The sequence below is a fragment of the Euleptes europaea genome, chromosome 5, assembly GCF_029931775.1.
Source record: "Euleptes europaea isolate rEulEur1 chromosome 5, rEulEur1.hap1, whole genome shotgun sequence".
In the NCBI taxonomy this organism is placed as follows: Eukaryota; Metazoa; Chordata; class Lepidosauria; order Squamata; family Sphaerodactylidae; genus Euleptes; species Euleptes europaea.
Genome location: NC_079316.1, coordinates 85351584 through 85373940, shown reverse-complemented (window position 1 = coordinate 85373940; position 22357 = coordinate 85351584). Strand labels below are relative to the sequence as shown.

The 22357-nt window shown below is 40.5% G+C and overlaps 1 protein-coding gene across 2 annotated transcripts in view; it reads right to left on the bottom strand.

The window, feature by feature from the left end:
* The window catches only part of PRKG1 (protein kinase cGMP-dependent 1), a 918924-nt gene that overhangs the window by 160938 nt on the left and 735629 nt on the right, over positions 1–22357 (bottom strand). The window lies entirely within an intron of this gene.

Genomic DNA, 22357 nt, shown 5'->3' with positions numbered 1-22357 from the left:
GAATAACAAGGGTAGGAGGGGTGGAGGTTGGGAGAAACTGGTCCAGGAGGTTAGAGAATATTTATGATGATGTAGCCAAGGATGCAGCAGAATAGAAATAAAGCTAAATAGCAGGGGAAAGAGCAGGTCTCTTGCTGTATTAGGTTTTGCACTCAAACTGCCAAGACAACCCCAGGCGAAAACTTTCCTTGTTTTCACTGTAAAAATACCACCTGTTTTATGAAAACTTGCCTGAAACTTTCTCACAACTGAACGAATGGAAATGACACAACAAAACCTACTTTACTCCCTGGACGTTTCCATAGATCCCACTGAAACCACACTTATCCTTAGTTTAAGGGACTGTTCATTGTTTGCTGAAGCAGATACCTTCCTAGTCTGATTCTGAGAACGTTCACTGACAAGTAATTCTCACTGATTTTGATGAAGGAAACCTGTTATGTGTGGCAACAAAAATCTTTTTTCAAAAAACAAATCAAAAACCTCTAAATAGGCACTGAGCAGTGGCTCAGTGGTAGAGCATCTGCTTGGCATACAGAAGGTCCCAGGTTCAATCCCCAGCATCTCCAGTTAAAGGGACTAGGCAGGTAGGTGATGTGAAAGACCTCAGTCTGAGACCCTGGAGAGCTGCTGCCAGTCTGAGTAAATATTGACTTTGATGGACCAAGGGTCTGATTCAGTATAAGGCAGCTTCATGTGTTCATGTGTACATATTAAAAAGAAGTCATACTGAATAAATCTCAGCCACTAAAAGTCACAGAAAGCAAGAAAGTCACACTGTCGATTCACATTCCACAAGGGACACTTGTGTGGGGTACAAGTAATGGTAACTACAGATACATATGTCTGGGAGTACCATACATTTATGGACAGGCATTTCTCATTCACATTATGTAGTGTTTTTGACAGGACACAGTGGTGTACACACAGCAAAGTCATCTTAGTTTCAGTCTTTACATAATAAGTTCTCAGAAGATGTCCAGGCACTCTTTTTGGACAGACTCCAAAAGGCAGCATTTGACAGCAGTGAGGACCCCTCCAAAGCTACTTTGTTATGTTGATTTGGCACACTAATGTACAGTCATGAGGAAACTGTAAACTGCTGTCATGAGATTGCAGTGCAGCCCAAAAAACAAACAAAAAAACACCAGACTTGTACAAATTGTGACTCACAAAGCCAAATGTAACCTATGAGAACCTGCCAGAGGCAAAATAAATCTCTTGTATTTCATGGATGCCAGCAACTGCAAAAACAGCAGTTCACTTGGCAGTAGGGTCACAAGGTCTCTTTTCACCGCCACCGGGAGGTTTTTGGGATGGAGTCTGAGGAGGGCAGGGTTTGGGGAGGGGAGGGACTTCAATGCCATAGAGTCCAATTGCCAAAGTGGTCATTTTCTTCAGGTGAACTGATTTCTATCAGCTGGAGATCAGTTGTAATAGCAGGAGATCTCCAGCTAGTACCTGGAGGTTGGCAACCCTACTTGGCAGGCCAGAATATATGATTGATGAACTATGTTCAGCTAGGTGAGTTGTGTGTGTGTGTTAAATGCCATCAAGTCGCTTCCGACTTGATGGCACTTAACTTATGATGACTGTATGAATTAATGACTGCCAAAAAGTCCTATCGTTAACAGCTTTGATTAGGTCTTGCAAACTAAGGGTCATGGCTTCCTTTATAATCTCATGTTAGATCTTACTCTTCTCCTGCTGCCTTCAACTTTTTCTAGCATTATTGTCTTTTCAGTGACTCCCATCTTCTCATAATGTGACCAGAATACAATAGTCTCAGTTTAGTCATCTTAGCTTCTAGGCAGAGTTCAGGCTTGCTTTGATCTAAAACCTACTTATTTGTCTTTTTGGCGGTCCATGCTATACGTAAAACTCTCCTCCAACACCATAATTCAAATGAATCATCTTTCTTCCTGTCAGCTTCCTTCACTGTCCAACTTTCACACCCATACATACTAATGGGGAATACTATGGTATGAATTATCTTGATCTTGGTTGCTGGTGACATATCCTTACACTTAAGAATCTTTTCTAGCTCCTTCATGGCTGTCCTTCCTAGTCTCAATCTTCTTCTGATTTTTTGGATGCAGTCTCCATTTGACGATGGAGCCAAGGAATAGAAAGTCTTCAACAATTTCAATTTCTACATTGTCAACCTTAACGTTGTTTAAATCATTACTTATGTCTTCTTAGTGTTCAGCTGTAATCCTGCTTTAACTTTCATCAGGAGTCATTTCAAATCTTCACTATTTTCTGCCAATAGCATAGTGTAATCTGCATATTTTAAACTGCTAATGTTCCTTCTACCAATTTTCACTCTGCCTTTGATACCCTATGGACTGCCCTAAGCTGGCTGGTATGACCTTAAGAGGTATATAGGGCCAGAGTTAACACAAGAAGCAGGGCACCAGGGGCGAAAATGGAAGGTCCCTGGAATCCAACTTGTGGCGCTCTGGAGCTGATAGGCAGGGACAGGCTAATCTGCATCTCCCCCAGGCCTCATGACAGGTGAGAATCATAAGAACAATGAAGACAGCCTCCTTAATATATGTAATAAAGCTCTCCTAGCAGCCACCTAGAAGCTGATAGCAAACCTCTAAATTGCATCAGCAATCAAGACCCTATTCGAACTCGAACTTACATGTCTAGATGTCTAGTTAGCCCCATCAAGTTGTAAAACAGGTAAAACCAATCCCCTCTGCATCATCTCCTCCTTCCTGGAAAACCTCTCCCAAAACATCTTCATTTATCTGGAAATTTGGAACAAAATACTTAACAGTACTTAATCAGAAGAACCTAGGTATTGTTCCTATCTGCTTCTACCTCCTGTTCTTTCATACTCAAACATCTAAACTAATCAAAGGGAAATCAAGCCTTTGTCCCTGGCAATGTTTGGTTGTCTGTGAAGTCATAACGCCTTAAGATATGATTCCAGATATAAATACTACCCTAGTCATGATGGCAAAGTGTGAGCATTTTCTTGGATACAAAATGCAGCACCCCGTACTTCTGTGTGCTGTTCTCCTTGCTTCCCTGTGAGTAGTGCTGGTCGTTCCTCACTCCAACACAGCTGCCATGTTGGACGTCACCCCTCTGATTGGTAATTATACCTTCCCCCACATCCTCATATCCTTATGTCCACCCCTTCATTCCTTTTATTTCCTAGTTCGTGAGTATATCGGGTTCTGTGTGATTTTCTGTGAGTGTGTGTGCAACTAAAATTATTTTAATGAAATCCTTAAAATTCAGACAACGCATCTTTATTGAGAATATTTCCACTGGTATGCTCATCCTTGTAAAAAGAGGTATTCAAGGTCCCAAACGCCAACCTCTCGCAAAGCTCTGTCTCCATTGCCAATTCCCTCAATTAAAAGGAGACTTCCTAATTGGAGTAACGTTATCTAAATCTAATCCATCTTTCTTTATGTTATGTTCTGCATAGAGATTGAACAGATAGGGAGATAAAATACATCCTTGTCTAACACCTTTGCCAATTGGAAACCATTCTGTTTTTCCATATTCTGTCCTAACGGTAGCCTCGTGTCCAGAGTACAAGTTGAGCATCAAACCAATTAAATGTTCGGGCACAATCCTTTTTTTTAGGTGAGTTACAAGATGTTTAACATGATGCAAGGTTTGTAGTCCTATCCTAAACTGAGTTACATTTCTAAGCCTATTGATTTAAGGGTGTAACTAATTACCAGGGCACTGTTGAATTAGAATTTTATAGGTCGAAATCAACACTGTGATTTGTTCCTAGAATAAAGGATACAAAGGACAATGCACTCTCAAAGACCCACTACAGGAAGGAAATACGCCGGCACATTTCAACGTTTACAACCATCGGGGCTGTCCTGATAGAGTGCAGTCTAGCTTCAAGTTAATAGACCTATGTCTGTATGATGAACGCTAGATATGGCAACTAAGTAGCAATTTGGGAAGATTGGAACATAAATACAATGCTGGAGTCCCCAAGTTCCCAATTACTTGCTTCTTCCAATTTAAACCAATGTCTTTGTTTACATAGGTAACAATCTAATTTTTTGTGTGAAAACAGATTTCAATAACTTATAAAGGTTAGTGTATGTGCAAAAAAATACTTGCATACATAGTAAGAGCACGCAGGTTCCTACCAGCGATTCCATTGTCACAGAAACAAAACACCATATTATTTTGTCAGTACTGCAAAATCCATTGGAATATAATGGTAGAAAGCTAATATTTCTGAAATTATTTCCTGTATTTTCTCTCACCTATAATCTGTAGCTCAGATATCCATATTTCTCAAACATGCCCTGATTGCATCTTCTGGCACTACAATTACTACAATTTGTTTTATTGTGATGTAGATTACTATGATTTTAAGAAGGGGAGAAGATTCTTCTGGGCTCAGATGTACAGGCAAGGATACTATCAAAATTAAAATGTAAATCTGTCAAACCTATTGTAGTACGCAATTTATCCACAGGAAAATTATCAGAATGAAGTTTAAGTTATAACAACATGATACACAATTGAATGTGTCTTTTATTACAGGCACTCAGTCTGGAGGATTTCACCAATATGACTAGAACTGTTTTTTATTTGTATCGATTTTATAGACACAAGTCTGTTTTATCAGAAGAATGTAGTCTGTGTAGAAATACCCACGCCATAATTAATCAGTTTATCTTTAGGATTCCCCAGTACATGGAACTGATAAAAAAATAAGTGCCTTACATTATGCAGTAGTGTATAACATTAAAATATATTGTATAATTCTGTTGTGGGAGTACAGATGTTCTTTACTCTTTTCGCTGCTTGCTCGCCAAGTCTCTAGAGTCATTTATAAGCAACATTCAAAAACACTATGTTTCAGCAATATAACGAAATGTATCCCAAATGTCATCTTCTTCATCAATTCCTTCTTGCTTCTTTCTCAGGGTAATTTATTAGTACACAGTTCGGAAGGCCCCAACCTAACTGCACTGTTATTAGTTTGGAACTGGAAGTACCTATGATTTCAAAATGACAATCTTGACATTTCCACAAGTATCCTTCTGGCAACAATAATGGAAATGCTTCACAACCACCTTTATGTGTACGGTTGCCAACCTCCAGGTACGAGCTGGAGATCTCCTGCTATTACAACTGATCTCCCCATTAACACAAAGATCAGATGGCTGCTTTGGCAATTGGACTCTATGGCAAGTCCCTCCCCAAACCCCACCCTTCTCAGGCTACACCCCAAAATCCTCCCACCAAAGAGGGACCTGACAACCCTAATGATAAATTAAAGAGGCAAAAAGTATGGGGCAAATACAGGAAGATGCAAACATTTATTTAAGGTGCAACCTTAAACATCATCTTAATATTGGACCTTCCTTCTTACACACATTGCCTTTCCTGACTTATTCTAACTTTCCTTTGACAAACTACAGTAGTATAGTGTGTTTTTTATTCAACTTCTAAACTTTCATTCATGGAACTATATAGATTTATAATTCACCATGGGTTTATAAAGGGCATGGCATTTGGGAAACTTAATCATCTTTTTTCTTCTTGCAGCATTTTATGTTGCCTGCTTGTTTATGTCGGTTGTTGACTCTCATAAATCAATAGAAGATATTCTCAGAAATTACTCTATAATCTTCCTTTAAAACACATCCCTTCTGGCATAGTTAGATGAAACAAGAAGCTCTACCTTATTCTGTAAAGACATGCCCATCTCATTAGGAACACGGCTTTCAACTGCCTCAAAAGAAATTGCAAAATAATTTTTAATTCTGCAGTTCCTCATAGGAAGCAACCTACACTTGTCACAACACTGTGTACTTAGAAGGACTTAAGGGAAAATATTTTCTATCCAATTTCTTCATGATGAATAATGTCTAAAAATTATTTTGTTCACAAAATCCTAGGCTTAATCCTGATACGAATAGGCTACTAATTATTAAAGGAGTTGCAGCAATATGCTCTAAAGCTAACATTTTTTTTCAGAAAACAAGCTGCATGAACAGTGACAATGTGTAGACACATCTCTTTGCCAGAGCTTCTACTACAGACAGTTAAAGTTTGATAAGTGGTAGGCATATCTGGCCTCTCTCTGAGACAATGTAGGCAGTGCATTAAGCACCAGCGCTGCTTGTAGCTGTTTGAGGCAGTTACAGTTAAAGGTGCTGTGAAATTTGATGGGAACACAGCTCGACTGAGCGTTGGGAGCAAAAATGAGTGGAGGGATCAGCACCACACAATACCTAGGAATTTCCAGGCTCTCTATCATTATTACCATAAAGACTTGGGACATTCCTAGAGTGTCACAAGGCACTGATTTCTGCAGGCCCTGCCACCCAATGCATTTTTTTAAAAAAGAAACTGCACATGCACAAAAACATTGCAGTCCAAGCACAGCGGCATCAGTTAATGTTGCTAAGGGCTACTTAGACAAACACTGAACTGTGGGTATTTTGTTAAAATACAGTGTTTGTTTATGACTAGGGTTGCCAGGTTACTCTTCGCCACCCATGCTAATTCATGGACTTTAGGGCCTAGGGAGCAGGAGCTCACTGAGCATGGGCAGTTGGTATGTTACCAAATGCAAGAGCCCCCAACCTCCTCAGTCAGTCGGGCCTGCAGTAGTTGAGGGAAGACCTAGAACTTGGCTGAGAGATCTGATAATTTCCTTTCAGGATCAAGCTGGAGGAAGTTCTGCAGCAGCCGAAAGAGCCACAGAAGAACAGAGGTCCAAGAAGCAGCCCTGCACTTCTAGTTAATATTGTGGACTTTCTTCTTTTTATTACTGGGCCCTGTTTGTTAGTTGCCAACTTGCCATTGTTCTGAGTGCCTTTCCTGAAGGGCACTGAAGATCCTGTCTACTTAGGGTTGCCAACCTCCAAGTAATAGCTGGAGATCTCCTGCTATTAGAGATCAATTCACCTGGAGAAAATGGCCGCTTGGCAATTGGATTCTATGGCATTGAAGTCCCTCCCCTCCCCAAACCCCACCCTCCTCAGGCTCCGCACAAAAAACTTCCTGCCAGTGGCAAAGAGGGACCTAGCAACCCTATGTCTACTGCAGATGTGCTATGTTCATAGCCATTATGATTTAGTTGTAAAGTTACTGCATTTATTAAAAAAATTATATTAAATGTTTGTTACTTTGAATGTTTTCCTGTGGAAGTAATTTCCCATTTGTTTGCAAGCCATAAGGGGGCTGTCGTTTTATTTATTTTTGAATCCCCCTCCCCCAGCTTTCCAATAGGGATCTATGTAGCCAGGCATCTGCTGGGTTACATATGTACCTTGCCTGTATGCAGTTAGGCTGTGCATACAGAGCTATGATCTATATATACAACACATGAATAGGGAAGTCCTTGAGAATACCACAGGTGATTCAGAGCTCTGACATCCACAAAGGACTGGCCAGTCAGATCAAGAGGGAACAATTGTTATAGCATGTACAAGTGGAAACATGCTGCAAGTGGATATGCCATTCTTTTTCTAAAGCACTGGTGATTCACATGAAAGATTCTCCAGAGAATGGCATCAGGAGTAGCCCACTTTGGTCTGCGTATCTTCCCCCTTCCTCCTGTTTCATTCTAAAAAGAACCGTTTTAACTTGTTGTACTGAAATATCCATGCTACTTTCACTTCAGGTCTTCTCCTGACTTTGAGCTTCACCTTCTAAAAATGTTCAGCTTACAAGGAGCAGCCAACTTCAATACTCTTTTTTTTTTTAAAAAAAAAAGAGGCATAAACTATCCATGCATGCTAAACAGAACTATAATTTATCTTCTGATAGACTTTTGTGAAGGAATGTAGGCTTTAAAAAATAAATAAATCTGGCAGTCAATTAAAAATTGGCCTTTTTTCCCTTTTACATAGAAAACAGGTTTTATTCACAGAATTTTTATTAACATGATTGTTTTGCTTTGAGTATCTAATGCATTTTCATTATTTTGTATTTTATTGTAAACATGTTTTTCTTTTTTAAATGCAAAGTGGCAATTTGAAATTCACCACAGAAGGCAGACGGCTGATAAGGCACAAAAGATTCCAGTTTTAGTGTTCACTGATCTGCCAGCTCCAGTGTATATTATATTCATTTGCTCATTACTCTTAGCGCTGTATTTGCTAATGTTGTTCCATTGAAATGGATTGTTGTGGTTCAAACCTTATTGTTAAGGAAACCTACATAAAAGCACACAGGCAACTGCACATCATCTCAAAAGGTTTTGAGTTGCTAAAAAAACAACCCCGGGCTTATTCGTGCAGTACTTAATTCCAACAGAGTTTCTTGGGTCTTTTTCAGTGACTTAAAGAATGGGATCTTTAAAAGAGATTCATTAAAGTAATTTTTTTTTTTTAAATAAATCCACATTTCCCACTTGAGAACCAAGATGAAAATTCCCTTGCAGGTATGTCAGCTGGAAAAGGTTGCCACGTAAGTCAGACACTTGCTGAAATAGTTGAATGTTGCCTCACACAACCTCTGAATGTGAGATTTCCCATTAAGTACTGATTGCCATGTGCACCTGAAGAATGGGTTGTCCAAAATATTCATCCCAAGTCCACACTGATCTTGCACGCCATCATTCAACTGATATTAGGAAGGTCTGACAAGGAATGTAAGATTACGGTTCATGACAAACAAGTTAAAGTATTTTCAAAGCACACCCCTAGGGCAACATTAAAAGGGTTTGGGAAAATGTGTGTGTGTGTGTAAAGTGCCGTCAAGTCGTAGCCGACTTATGGCGACCCCTTTTAGGGTTTTCATGGCAAGAGACTAATAGAGGTGGTTTGCCAGTGCCTTATCAAAAAGAAAGCAACATTACTCCTTGCTGCACTCTGCAATGAATCACTTATACAAAAGTCGATACCGAGTAGCAGTTTCCAATGCCAAAAGGATGAAATCCACTTGAACAGATGAGAATGGAGATGATCCACATTTTAGTCACAACCCAACATAAAAGTTAAGTGTGCATAAGGCTTTTGATTTCAACAAGCTTAAGTGCTCTTAACTACATATGATTATGGAATCCAAGGGTTATTCTGAGCCTTGCTGTTCATTTGTATCTGATTTCTCTTTCAGTTACCCTGCTTATCCTTTTGTCCTGAAGAAACCTTTCGGACAAAGCGTATGTTTGCAAGCAGATGGTTCATATCCCCAGCGCCCACAAGCTTTCACATGAAAGCATTATAGTGGATATAAATTACAAGACTGCTCAGACTATGAATCTGCAAAATACTGGAACATGATCTTGCCAAAAAGCTAAGAACATCTATGTCACACTGATTTCATTGAGTTTAGTTTAGTTTAGTTTATTGTTGTTACGGTCGTAGACCAGCACAGATTTCATTGAGAAAGTTAAGAATTTCCCTTGCCACAATAAACCTAGCTAATATTAAGCAAGATCACTTGTGATGAATGATTCAGACAATCTATGTGCACAGTGCAGTTCACACTTGGGGGGGGGGAAGTCCTCCTCCACATGTATGGAAGTCATGTGAAGCAACAATCGATCATCCAACATTTTTGATAATCTGCTTTCAGCATGTTAACAACCCATGCTCCAAGTGCTGCTGTTATACTTGGTGTTATACTCTGATTTCCCATCTGGGACTCTGGGATATTTACAATCTGTCTCCCCAAGATGTTATTGTATTAACAGACTACAATCTATTAAGAGTTATTGTCCTCAGTGCCTTAGAGTGAATTTACAGTGTATAGAGGGTATTGGGTGGGGGAATACATAGACTTATTGTATTGCCTTTAATTGTTGTTGTGGAGTTTTGTGTGTGTGTTGTATTGTGCTGCAGAAACTATTGGACTTGTGATGCAGGGTTCTATGTCAAATTGGGAGGCCAGTGGGGGGAGGGGGGAGGGATCCCAGTTACCTGGGAGGTATGGCAGTGGGAGCAGGTGGAACAAGGGAAGGAGCCACAGATATGGACAGGAGAGTTCTGAGAGAACTAGCTAAAGGTCACCAAGCAGGGTTTATGTGGAGGAGTGGGGAATTGAACTTGGCTCTCCAGATTAGAGTCCGCTGCTCTAAACTACTACATCACACTGGTTTACAGATTTGTAACATGTTCTTTTATGTTATTGGCTAAAATTAGCATGACATTTAGAAACAAAAGTTGATAATAAAAGAGTTCAGAAGGTCCTTGGCTAAAGAATATGAAGTTTAAAACTGTACCAAATATTCATCTGAGGTAACAAAAGAAAACAACATCTTAAATTTGGGAAGGGAGCCAAAGGATCAAACCAGATGTGATACAAGAGACCTGCGGTCAGGATCTCTTGCATTTTTTAAATTAGCAGTTCCACATGGCTGTTTTTAAGATCAGTATAGGGTTGCTCGGTTGTATGTTTGTGTATGAGCACATCTGCTTAAGGAGGGTTGCCAGGTCCCTCTTTGCCACTGGCAGGAGGTTTTTGGGGCGGAGCCTGAGGAGGGTGGGGTTTGGGGAGGGACTTCAATGCCATAGACTCCAATTGCCAAAGCAGCTATTTTTTTCAAAGGGAACTGATCTCTATCGGCTGGAGATCAGCTGTAATAGCAGGAGATCTCCAGCTACTACCTGGAGGTTGGCAACCTTATGTTTGACTTTATGTCCATGTCTCTTCAGTGACTGAAATCACACTGCTGAAGCTTCAGTAAGCCCCACAGAAGGAAAATGAAACATATAGTATTTGTACCTCTCTTTTTCTTCTGTAGAGCTAATTGCAGCCCAAGAGGACAACTGAAATAACCAGAGGCATGGGAAGAAAGGGTTAAATGTGCTCCCTCCTCAAACAAAGCAGCTGCATATGGCTGTTAATGATGTTTTTAAAAAGAGAGAGACCTTATTTGTGAGTGCCTCACATCACAGCTGACTTCATCTGAATTTAAAAACAACTAGCAAACTTTGGAATCTACGCAAACCTGAATTCTTCTGCTGCAGTGAGTTCTTGGCAGTCTGAAGATTTTTTCCCCCCTGCCAGCCCTATCTTCAAATGAAAATTTCAGATGCCTCTAGGAAGTGTACGCTTCCTACCATCTGCCTGTAAGATGGAAAGGGGGATTCCAAGGAATTTTTTTTTTTTTTACAAAACGTATAGCCCACCATTCTGTGCTCATCAGGACCAGTGAGGCGGCTCCTGTTTGCTTGCTGTTTTATTGCCTTGGGACTGTACCCGCAAGGCACAGAGACAGACGTTTGGAATCATGAACCTAAGCATCTCACTTGCAAATACAGACAGGCAGTGCTGCAGAATGGGGGGGGGGAAACGGAAGAAGAAGAGTTGTTTTTTATATGCCGACTTTCTCTGCCACTTAAGGGAGACGCAAACCGGCTTACAATCACCTTCCCATCCCCTCCCCAAAACAGACACCCTGTGAGGTAGGTGGGGCTGAGAGAGCTGTGACTAGCCCAAGGTCACCCAGCTGGTTTCATGTGTAGGAGTGGGGAAATAAATCCAGTTCACCAGATTAGCGTCCGCAGCGCATGTGGAGGAGTGGGGAATCAAACCCAGTTCTCCAGATCAGAGTCCACCGCTCCAAACCACCGCTCTTAACAACTACACCACCAAAAAGTTGGTTTTTATTTGCCAACTTTCTCTACCACTTAAGGGAGAATCAAACTGGCTTACAATCACCTTCCCTTCCCCTCCCCACAACAAACACCCTGTGAGGTAGGTGGGGCTGAGAAAAAATGGCAGAGAATAATAAATAATGTTATATGGAGTGGATAAAAGCCATGAGTAAGATTTAAAGTATTAAATGAGGAAAAAAGAAGAGCTGTACCAAGCATTAAATTGTACCGTCAAGCTGCAGCACTAGTTCGGATATAAGATTGGGTTATTGATCACAAAAAAGGAACCGTTAAATTGGAAATAATGGATGTTAAGAAGGAATACAAAACTATCTATGAAAAATGGACAACCCATTCCTAAAGGGGGGCTGAGTGCCCATAGAAGCCGGCACGATCCCTACGTCAGCGTCGGTGCCACTTGTGCCATGCAAACTGGCACGGATGTCGGTGTAGGGCAACTTACGTCAGCCCCTCTGGACCATGGTGGCAGTGCAGCTCCCAGATGCTGGCGCGACCTCCTGCTGGCATTTCCCTGGTGTATCTTCCTGAGCTGGCATCCTAGGGGATGTTCCAGGGGCATGCCCAGGAGCTGCCTTTAGGCAGCTTCCTATCCCCTTTCGGGCTTAATGTGTGCCATTTTGCAGGCGTCAGGAACTCTATGGGGAGTTCAACAGGGCTTTTAAAAATACATCTTAAAAAAAAAATTCGGCTTGCTACGCTGGCAGTGGCGCAGCTCCACCACCGCCTCCAGCCGCTGTGGAACCACCAATCCCCACTCAGGATTGCAAAGTTAGGTAATATATGTGTGATAAACAAGTAATAAGTATGTTGAAATATGGGAGTGGAGATGTTCATGGAGGAGAGGGCTATCCATGGCTACTAGTTAAAATGGATACTAGTCATGAAGCATACCTATTCTCTCCAGGATCAGAGGAGCATGCCTATTATCTTAGGTGCTGTGGAACACAGGCAGGATGGTGCTGCTGCAGTCGTCTTGTTTGGGGGCTTCCTAGAGGCATCTGGTTGGCCACTGTGTGAACAGACTGCTGGACTTGATGGGCCTTGGTCTGATCCAGCAGGGCCTTTCTTATGTTTTTATGTTATCAGATATGGAAAAATATACTGAGAACAAACAGTAACGGAACTCAAATAAGCTGATAACTCAGTTGTAATTTTGAATAGTAAGCTCCATGTGTATTGTTATATTATGGTGGTTTATGCTTTAATGTTTGTGTGTTTTGTGTGTTAAAATAACATTTTTTTAAAAACATATTCATCTGAGGGATCTGACAGGGATTTTCTTTTTTTGCCTTGCCCTTACAAATGCTTTGTATCTTGAAAGCATTTGTAGATGCAGGTTTAAAAAATTTCCCGCTGGAACTTCACAGCATCACAGACCTTTTCTTTTTTTCTTTCCAATGCAAAATTTCCTGCTTTTAACGTTGCCCAAACCCAATATAAAATCCTAACAGCATGTGGATCCTGAGATACTTCTTTAAAAGGTCATAACAAAGAAAACCCTACAGTGCGTGTTCAGTTCTCTTTCATTAGAAAAATCAAACTGTTGTTGGAAAGAGTGGATCTGAGAGGGACTATTCACAAAGTGAATATCACTTGCTGACAATATTCCTTTGCAAAGTCATGAGATGCTATGGTTATGGTGAAAGTCAGAGAGAAAATACATACTGTATAAACATGTGCCCTCAGCATCTGAAACATGCATTTTATGTAGGTGCTATTTAAAGTATATCCCAGATTGTATGCCTTATGACATTTTTGCCAATAAATAGAAGCCCCATTGCTAATGTCTAGTTAAAACAAAATATTTTACATCCAGAGGCATAACTATTGATAAAGGAGCCTCAACCCCAAGATCCCTTATGGGGGCCCCCAAAAAAAGGGAAGGCAGGCACGCAGAGGCATCTTCCCCAAACTGGACCCAGCCCAATGACAAAAACTGCCTCAGCTGTGAAAAAAAGCAAAATAAAATAAACCGTTAAAGCATAGGGAGGGAGGGCAGGTTCGCTGCTGCTGGCAAACAAGGCCAGGCAGCTGGGTGAATACGCAAAGGAGGCAGGGCAACAAATGCCTGCCTGCATCATCCCCTCTCTGTCCCTGAGCAGCAACCCACCTCTCAGATCAGCAGTAGGCTGCTTACGGAGGGGGTGAGCAGAACTGCCCAGCCATGCGGCCAGCAGAGTGGAAGCAGCCAGGAGTAGGGTTGCTAACCTCCAGGTAATAACTAGAGATCTTCTGCTATTACAACTGATCTCCAGCTGATAGAGATCAGTTCCCCTGGAGATAGGGTTGCCAGGTCCCCACTCACCCCCCACTTCGTCAGGAGGTTTCCTTTTAGTTGAGTGCATGTGCACGCCGATGCGGCACTTCCGGTTCCTCAGCTACCTAGGCTGGGTCAGAATACATATATACACTTTATACATCTGGGGATTGGGGAATCATCATAGCAGCTTAGAAATACTTTAAAGAAATTAATGATTTGATTAATACAGCCTTGCAGCACCTGTCAATGCCTGTACTCTCCAAAGTCACTTTGAACCTTCATTAAACATTCCCAAAGCTTGACTTCAGCCCTCACCCTAGCCCATTCCTTCTCTGAAAGGATCATAGACTAAGGGACTCTAGCATTCATCATATTTTATACTATGTCAAGATCACAAATCTAGAAGTCTTGATAAATTGTCTAATAAATGTTACCCTCTACAGAAACTAATTGTGTTATGGAACCAGCAGCAACTGTGATTCAAATGAAAGATGGTATTAGGCTATCAAACTGTTCCCAGATCGGAAACACTGTGTTGATATTTAATGATAAATTCACTCAAGGACATTCCGGTTGTATTAAAATGCACAACTGTTCAAGCATAGCAGAGGCCGAGTGAAATGGCAATGAATTTAGTAAATTAAAACTCGTATTATCTGTCTCAACAGGTGATGTGCAAATAGCTTGTATGTCTGCATGTCACATGAATAGGAAATGAGGAAGCTTTTGATAAACAATAGAATGAGAGAACAACTTTCTTCTACTGGTAATGGAATGAATCTCAGTTTGTAGCCAGCTAAATTTCAGTCTGGACCCAAGGTTTGAGAAACGTGCAATTGCCTTCTAAAGTTTCAGTCCACTAAGAAGTTCTTCTGTGCAAGTCCCTTTTGAAAATAATGAACATCAAAACTCCAGCGCTTAAACCAGAAACCTTCTGGTTCTCGGTTCGAGTCGACTATGGGCAGTGCATACCAAAGTGTTACAGCCTCCTTCAGGTACAGACGGGAATAGGCACATGCAACACTGTCTGCCACCCTTGCAGCACTGGAACGGAGAGAGGCAGTAGGACTAGTCAAGCTTTGTATAAACAGGAGGATCCTGTACTCCTGCCCTTTTAAAAGCTAATACAGCAGTAACTGATTTGTGGTGAACTTTGTTCTCAAGCTTCCTCAGCTCCTAGCCCTGATCTCAAGGAGCCTAAGAATGTAGGCCCACAGCTCAGACAAGAGTTAGATCGAGGTTGACAGCAGCATACATCAGGCTGATGGGGCTCTTTCACTGATTCAAAAGCAGCAGATTTAGAAGATCTATACCGGCTGCTATTTTTGTTTCTGGGACTAATGCAAAGTGCTGGTTATCACTTGTAAAGTTTTAAAATGCTAGAAGGATCACTTGTTCCCATATAAACCTGCCTGTCAATTAAGAGCACTCTCAAACAGCCCATTCCTGAAAGGTGGGGGTGAAGCTCCTCTGGAGCTGGCATGACCCCCACTGGTGTCAGTGCCACCTCAAGGTGGTACCTACACTAGTGTGGAGGCATCTGCTTGGCATGCAGATGGTCCCAGGTTCAATCCCTGGCATCTCCAGTTAAAGGGACTAGGCAAGTAGGTGAGGTGAAAGACCTCTACCTGAGACCCTGGAGAGCCACTACCAGTTTGAGTAGACAATACTGACTTTGATGGACCAAGGGTCTGATTCAGTATAAGGCAGCTTCATGTGTTCATGTGATTGTACATGCATTCACTGTAACTTGTGAACAGGGTGAGTATTATATATCTTCCGATGGAGAAGGATAGAGAGAGAAAAATTAGGATGATGGGAGATCATCCAGGAAGTTCAGGAAAATCAGTGAGAAAGGGATATTTCACTCTAGTATGAAAATTAATTCTTGCAAAAATGGATGAAAATTATTTTCAGAGCCAATTTTCTCACTTCTCTTTCAGTCCCTACTCGAGAACACTCTTCTCCTTCAATCCTGCAGTGAACGTAGCAGCTGATTCAAATTTGAACACTGATGGGGGGACGGGAGAGAATATGCCTGCCAACTCTTCATGCTGACTTTCAAAATCTGCATTGCTGGCATTTGATTCTTGGTCCATGTGATAAAAATGAATACCCTCATCTGTATTCTTGGCTCATCAGTCTGTGTGATGGGAAGACCTCACTGGGTCTTGATCTGAGATCAGAGGATAGCCAAGATTAGAATTTAATCTTTCCCTTTGTGCTGCTAAATAATTAACACGCGTGTACATGCCAAAGGAGAAATATAAAAACTGGCAGCACCACAAAAGCCATAATGCATTAGTGCTTTTAGCACATATTGATTCCCAAGCAAAGATCTTCATCTTTAAGACATTCAGAAGAAATTGCTTTCAAGTGAACATCTCTAGCTTCCCTCACAACCCACACAACCTTGTATAGATTCTATGCTCCGTAAAATTCAAGATGTAAAGACGTTCTAACTTTTCAACATGCATTATTTCTTACTGTTCGATATAAATTCTCACGCCATCACCCTCATTGCAATTATGGGTACAAAGAAATACAGGAAACATAGAAGCATCAGGAGGACTAGAAAGGGCAAGGCAAATGGCCTGTCATATAGAAGGGAATGACATGTAAGCTGCCTCTATTGCAGCCTAGTTTCTGGCACGATCTGGCAGACATTTTCATCTCCTTTGATTGCATACAGATTACACAAATAGTATTACACTATAGTATTAACTATAGCTTGTGACAGAATGAGGCAGTTGGTGCATGATAGGAAATGTAGTCGATGCATAAGAAACAGAAGATGCTCTGCCTCCACAACAGCCATTCAGAGCAAGGGCAAAGCAACAGGTTTCATTTGACCTCATGATGATTTCATGTCATTTGACCTCAATGAGTTCATGACATGAAATCATCATCAATCAGTAAAAATGGAAATGAAACTGTATTTTGCATATGAGCCAGAAAACTATCATGGGGGGAAAGTGTGTATTTGCACAAAGATAATATATTTCACTATGGAAAACTCCATGGTTTTGGCTGTGGCTCATTCTTGATCAATTTTTCTCCCTATACCTGCAATCCAATCATTTGTATGGGAGATGAGGTGGCAGAGTCAAGTCTCATCAGGGGGGAAACATCTAACCACCAAGCAGTGCTTCGCCTCACCCAAGTCTCTTCATTCTAGGTAGAGAGCTGCATGTTTCATGATGAAAATGCCTTCGCGAATGTAGGTCAAATCTTTACTAACTCTCATGATATTTCACATTTTGTATAAAGTGGACTGAAACCAGGCACATCCTATACATAATAACTGCATTGTATTATTGACTGTTGCTCAACTAACTTAATGTGTGTGCAAATTATTCCTAATAGAGTGAATCATAAATGTTAATTATGGAAAATGAATGGGAAGTGGACTTTAATGGAAAAATCAATGTGACTGGAGAAAGAAAATTCTGCATATTAAAAGAAGAGTTTTTCTCCTTTCTTCTCAGATATGTTACCTAGATAATTGAATGGTCAGATGTTCAGCATGACCAAGGGTTTGTTAACAGTTCCCCACAAATCAGTGATATATTTCAGGCACAAAAAAATAGCTACCTCTTGTGGTTAATTTAAGTGATTCACAGCCCATTCCTGAGCAGCGGCGCCTCTTCCTAAGCCATTTTGCCTATGCCAGTGAAGGAAAAAAAGCTGTTTCACAGTTTTTTTCCCTTCAAGAGGGGCTTTTTGCCCCATAGGGAACAGCGAGGGCTTTTTGCCCCACAAGGAACAGCTGGTGTACCAGGCCAAAACAGGTTAGGGAGCCACCTAACTGCGGCTCCTCCCCCTGTCCTGCCCCCGGAACGCCGTCCTATGCCAGCGCGGCCTCTCTATGCTGTTGCCGGTGCCATGGAGAGACCAAACTGGCAGAGGAGTGAGGTGTGGTCCCGCCGCGCTCAGCCGCCAGTGGGACTGGCCTTGCCGCCAGCGTAAGTATGCGCAATCATGTGATTACACGCACCTACGCCGCCTTCTATTTAGTTTCGGCCACATTCCCAGGAATTTCACAGCATATTAGAGCCAGTATTAAAAACAACTTCAGCAACCTCTTCTATTGAAATTGTACAGTAGAAAAATGTTTTAATTTGGTTATATGATGAAATAAAATATTAATTCAATAAACCCCACATACAGGGAATATGATCCAGCCACACATTGTCCTGAATTTAATTTCAATTGGAATGTTAAGCAAATGCTTAAATTGTTACATTAGAATCAGTAAGATTTATAGTTTGGTTGGATCATACCCACTATTTGATTTGTGCTGTCCATTTCAACAAATTACAAAAAGAAAATAATCAGGGCATTATTCAACCCATAGATCCCCCCAAGGATTGTTATATTGTTTTATCCTCATGGCAAAAATTCTTAGATGAGAAATTGTCATTGTTGTGCTTCTCGCAGGATATGTTATTACATCTTGGGAAAACTGAAGCTTTCACCAAAATTAAAAAGCACATTAAAGAGCTTGATTATAACAGTTCATCTCAGTTTTTCAGAATACCAACACCACGCGGTTTGCCCGCTTATATTTATTATTTGACAATTCCTCATCTTTCTAGAGCACTGGTTCCCAACCGGGGGTCCGTGGACCCGCAGGGGTCCGCGAGAACTAAATTAAGGTCCGCAAAACAAAGTTATAAACCCATAATAAATTAATATTTTCAATTAAAAGTTCTCTATTATAAAAATATATATTCAAATATTATTATAAGTTTAATGTTTAACTAACAGTTATGATTAAAGTTTATTTTCAAATTCTCGGAATTTTTATTTTGAACATTGGGGTCCCTGCACCGAACAAAAAAGTCCTAGTGGTCCCTGGTCAAAAAAAGGTTGAGAACCACTGTTCTAGAGTCTTCTGTTTAGCTAGACTGAATGCTAACCCCTCTATGGTTATGCAGGGCAGAATTTTGAATATACCATACCCAGACAGGACCTGTCCTTGCTCTTCTAGCTCTACTGATTCATTAGCTCATGCCCTTTTGGAATGCTGCTTTTATGAGTAACTTCAATCATGTTATATCTCTCCCATTTCAACATATAAATCTAATGCCTTTGTGTCTGACATAATGCCTTTTTTATTAAATGACAGGGATCCTAAAGCTACATTGTCAGTGGCAAGATTTATGTCAGTCCTTATATCCCTCAAACATTAGATTTACACTGCTCAAAATTAATGGATCAAGGAGCTTCTAAGGGATAAAGGAAAGGAAAGGTTATATTGTTTTGGATAATTTTCCCTAGTAAAGATAACCGGCGATATACACAAACACTATGAATGTACCACAAAGTTCCATATGCAATTCATATTTGCAGTACTCCTGCACATGTAGTCTTCTCAATTTTATTTAGTGAGTAAAGGATCCTTCAACAGCACTATGCACCCTCTAGGTGTCAATACTAATGAATGAGTCATATTCAGAATGTGTTTATAGTGGTGGGAGGTTGATTATTTATCTTCCCTTATAGCCTTTTACTTTATTAAACATAGATGAAACAATGTAAGATTGTAGCTATTCGATACAACTAAAGTCTCAACATTATTACAATCTTCATGGCCTCTAGTTTTATTACTGTAATGTTTTAGATAGGGCAGCAGTCCTTGAAGACTATTTGGAAACTTGAATGCCTACATAATACCACCATGGTTCTCCTGATGGAAACAGAACATGAATATAGTATTTCAGATGTATTGCAGCAACTGTACTGTTCAGATTCTGGGAATAATGCAAGGTACTGCTTTTAATCTGTAAATGACATTAATAATGCATTTCACAAAGAGTACTACTCCATACACGTGCCTCTTATCTGCTAAGTTCACCTTGGAACTCCTGCTTAAGACCCCTTTATTTTACAAGGCAGAAAAAAAGAAGTCAAATGTTGAATTGTTGAGACAGGACCTCCTTGAGATGGCTCCTATATCACAGAGTAGCCTTCTGGTCAAGGCTGCAAAATAGCACAAGCAAATGAAAAAATCTCTAAAATCTCCTTGCTCCACTAATCTTTTATGATAGGATTGCCAGGTCCCTCTTCATCACTGGGGAGGTTTTTGGGGTGGAACCTGAGGAGAGTGGGGTTTGGAGAGGTGAGGGACTTCAATGCCATAGTCCAATTGCCAAAGCAGCCATTTTCTCCAGGTGAACTGATCTCTGTCAGCTGGTGATCAGTTGTAATAGCAGATCTCCAGCTAGTACCTGGAAGTTGGCAACCCTATTCCATGAACACACCACAATTAACAGACATTTTAATGAAGTCTGTATTTGTTGTGTTGAACATTGTTTTGACTACATAATTTTTGTTTTTACCTGTTATTGGCTTCAAAAATGTATAGGAAGTAATGCTTTATATAAATGCATAATTGCACACAAAAATATTGGAGGCACTGCCAAAGTGAATTGTTTCTCAGTCCAGAAAAAGGAGAATCATCCTGTTCTATGAATACAGTGTGTGCATAGGCACCCAAAGCTAGAATATTAATTTTAAACAAAATTAACAATAGTCACAGTCCAGGATGAAGGTCTCATTCAATAAGAGAATCAATGGATCATCTACAGCTCAAATGCCAAAAAGGCTTTGATGCTTTGTCCTTAAATGCTAAAGCGCAGGTGGGGGAAAAGTATCAAATCTGTGAAATAATATGCCAGCTGTTTATCTTGGACTGCTATTCAGCAGCATATTTTATTGACATGTTGATATACCTCAGTCATTTAACCCATATTGCTGAAATTAAATCTTGCTCACACCTAACAAATGTGCTAGTAATCTGGGCCTTACAGATGCTTATCTAGGTCCTTTTATTCAAGAAGTACTTGTATGATTAAACTTCTTGAAAAAAAAAGTGAAATAAGTGTAACCTTGAAACAGCTTACATCAATCAATAAACAATATGATAAAATATACATAACAATAACATCAGTAAAACAATTTCAGAGAACATTAGCCCAATCAAAACAACTACACAGATTTGAAAGCCCCAAAAGACAAAGCAACAGAGATCAGCAGAACTCGCAGGATACTCTCAAGAAGCGAACAAACTCAACCCTTCCCAGGCTCCACCTCCAAATCTCCAGGAATTTTCACAACCCAACCTAGAGTCCTTTCTTTTTCCTTTCCTCTCCTTTTATCCCTTAGAAGCTCCTTGATCCATTGATCTTGAGCAGCATATAACCAGTGTTTGAGGGATATAAGGACTGAAACAAATCTTGCCACTGACAATGTAGCCTTGGGATCCCTATCGCTTAGTAGAAAAGGCATTATGTCAGACACAGAGGCATTAGATTTGTAAGTTAAAAAGGGGGAAATATAATGTGATCGAAGTTCCTCGTAAAAGCGGCATTCCAAAAGGGCATGAGAAAGTGAATCGATAGAGCCAGAAGAGTAAGGACAGGTCCTGTCTGAATATGGTATATTCAGAATTCTGCCCTGCATAACCATAGAGGGGTTAGCATACATTCTAGCTAAACAAAAAGCTCTAGAAAGACGAGGAGTTGTCAAATAATATGTATAAGCAGGCAAACCACGTGGTGGTGGTATTCCGAAGAACTGGGATGAACAAACGCGGCGAGCACGAAAAGTAGTGCTGTTATAATCAAGCTCTTTAATGCGCTTTTTAATTTTGGTGAAAGCTTCAGTTTTCCCAAGATCTAATAACATATCCTGCGAGAAGCCCAACAATGACAGTTTCTCATCTAAGATTTTTTGCTCAACCTAGAGTCAGCAACTCTATCTTCCACAAATAATCCCTCTCAAAGGGTTAGGAGTCAACTGAAAAAGCCACTGCTCTTACTGAGGTGAAGCTAATCTTCAAGAAGAAGGGAACCTTCCCACAAGCGTTGTCCTTAGTCAAATTGTTGGGCAAACAGGGAAAGCCCATTTGGAAACCACCTTGCCTATAGTCCCAAACAGCCTGGCATTCCAGGCTTCATCAAGGACTCAACTGAGTTGTTACTGAAACTCCCCAAATCCCCAACAAAATTTTGGAAACCAATAGGATTTCTAAACCACCAGTGGTGAACTACACTCCTGTGGAACGGGAAGGCATCACCAACCAGACCTTCAGCACATAGTGCTTGAATTATGACAAAGTAACACAACATGACAATTTGAACTATTGGGAGTTGAGTAACGTACTATGTACACATTATCTGTGCAGTCGCTTGTCAATAAATGTGTTTCAATTTAATCCAGCTAACAACAGGGCTTTAAAAGATTTAGATTTGGTACTACAAAGCCAAGAACTGGCATTGTGGAATAAACACCAACCACTTAGGAGAATTCATCTTTCCAATACAGACATCTGGCCTCTGCTAAAATTGATTAACGTTGCCTATTCTCTTAAAATGCTACAAATTCCTGTTAATTTAATGAAGATTTGTTTATAAAGGAATACATGTAGACTATAAATCTACGTTTTACAGCATATACTAGGACTGTTCTGTAGGAGAATATGTAAAATATATTTCCTACCAATATT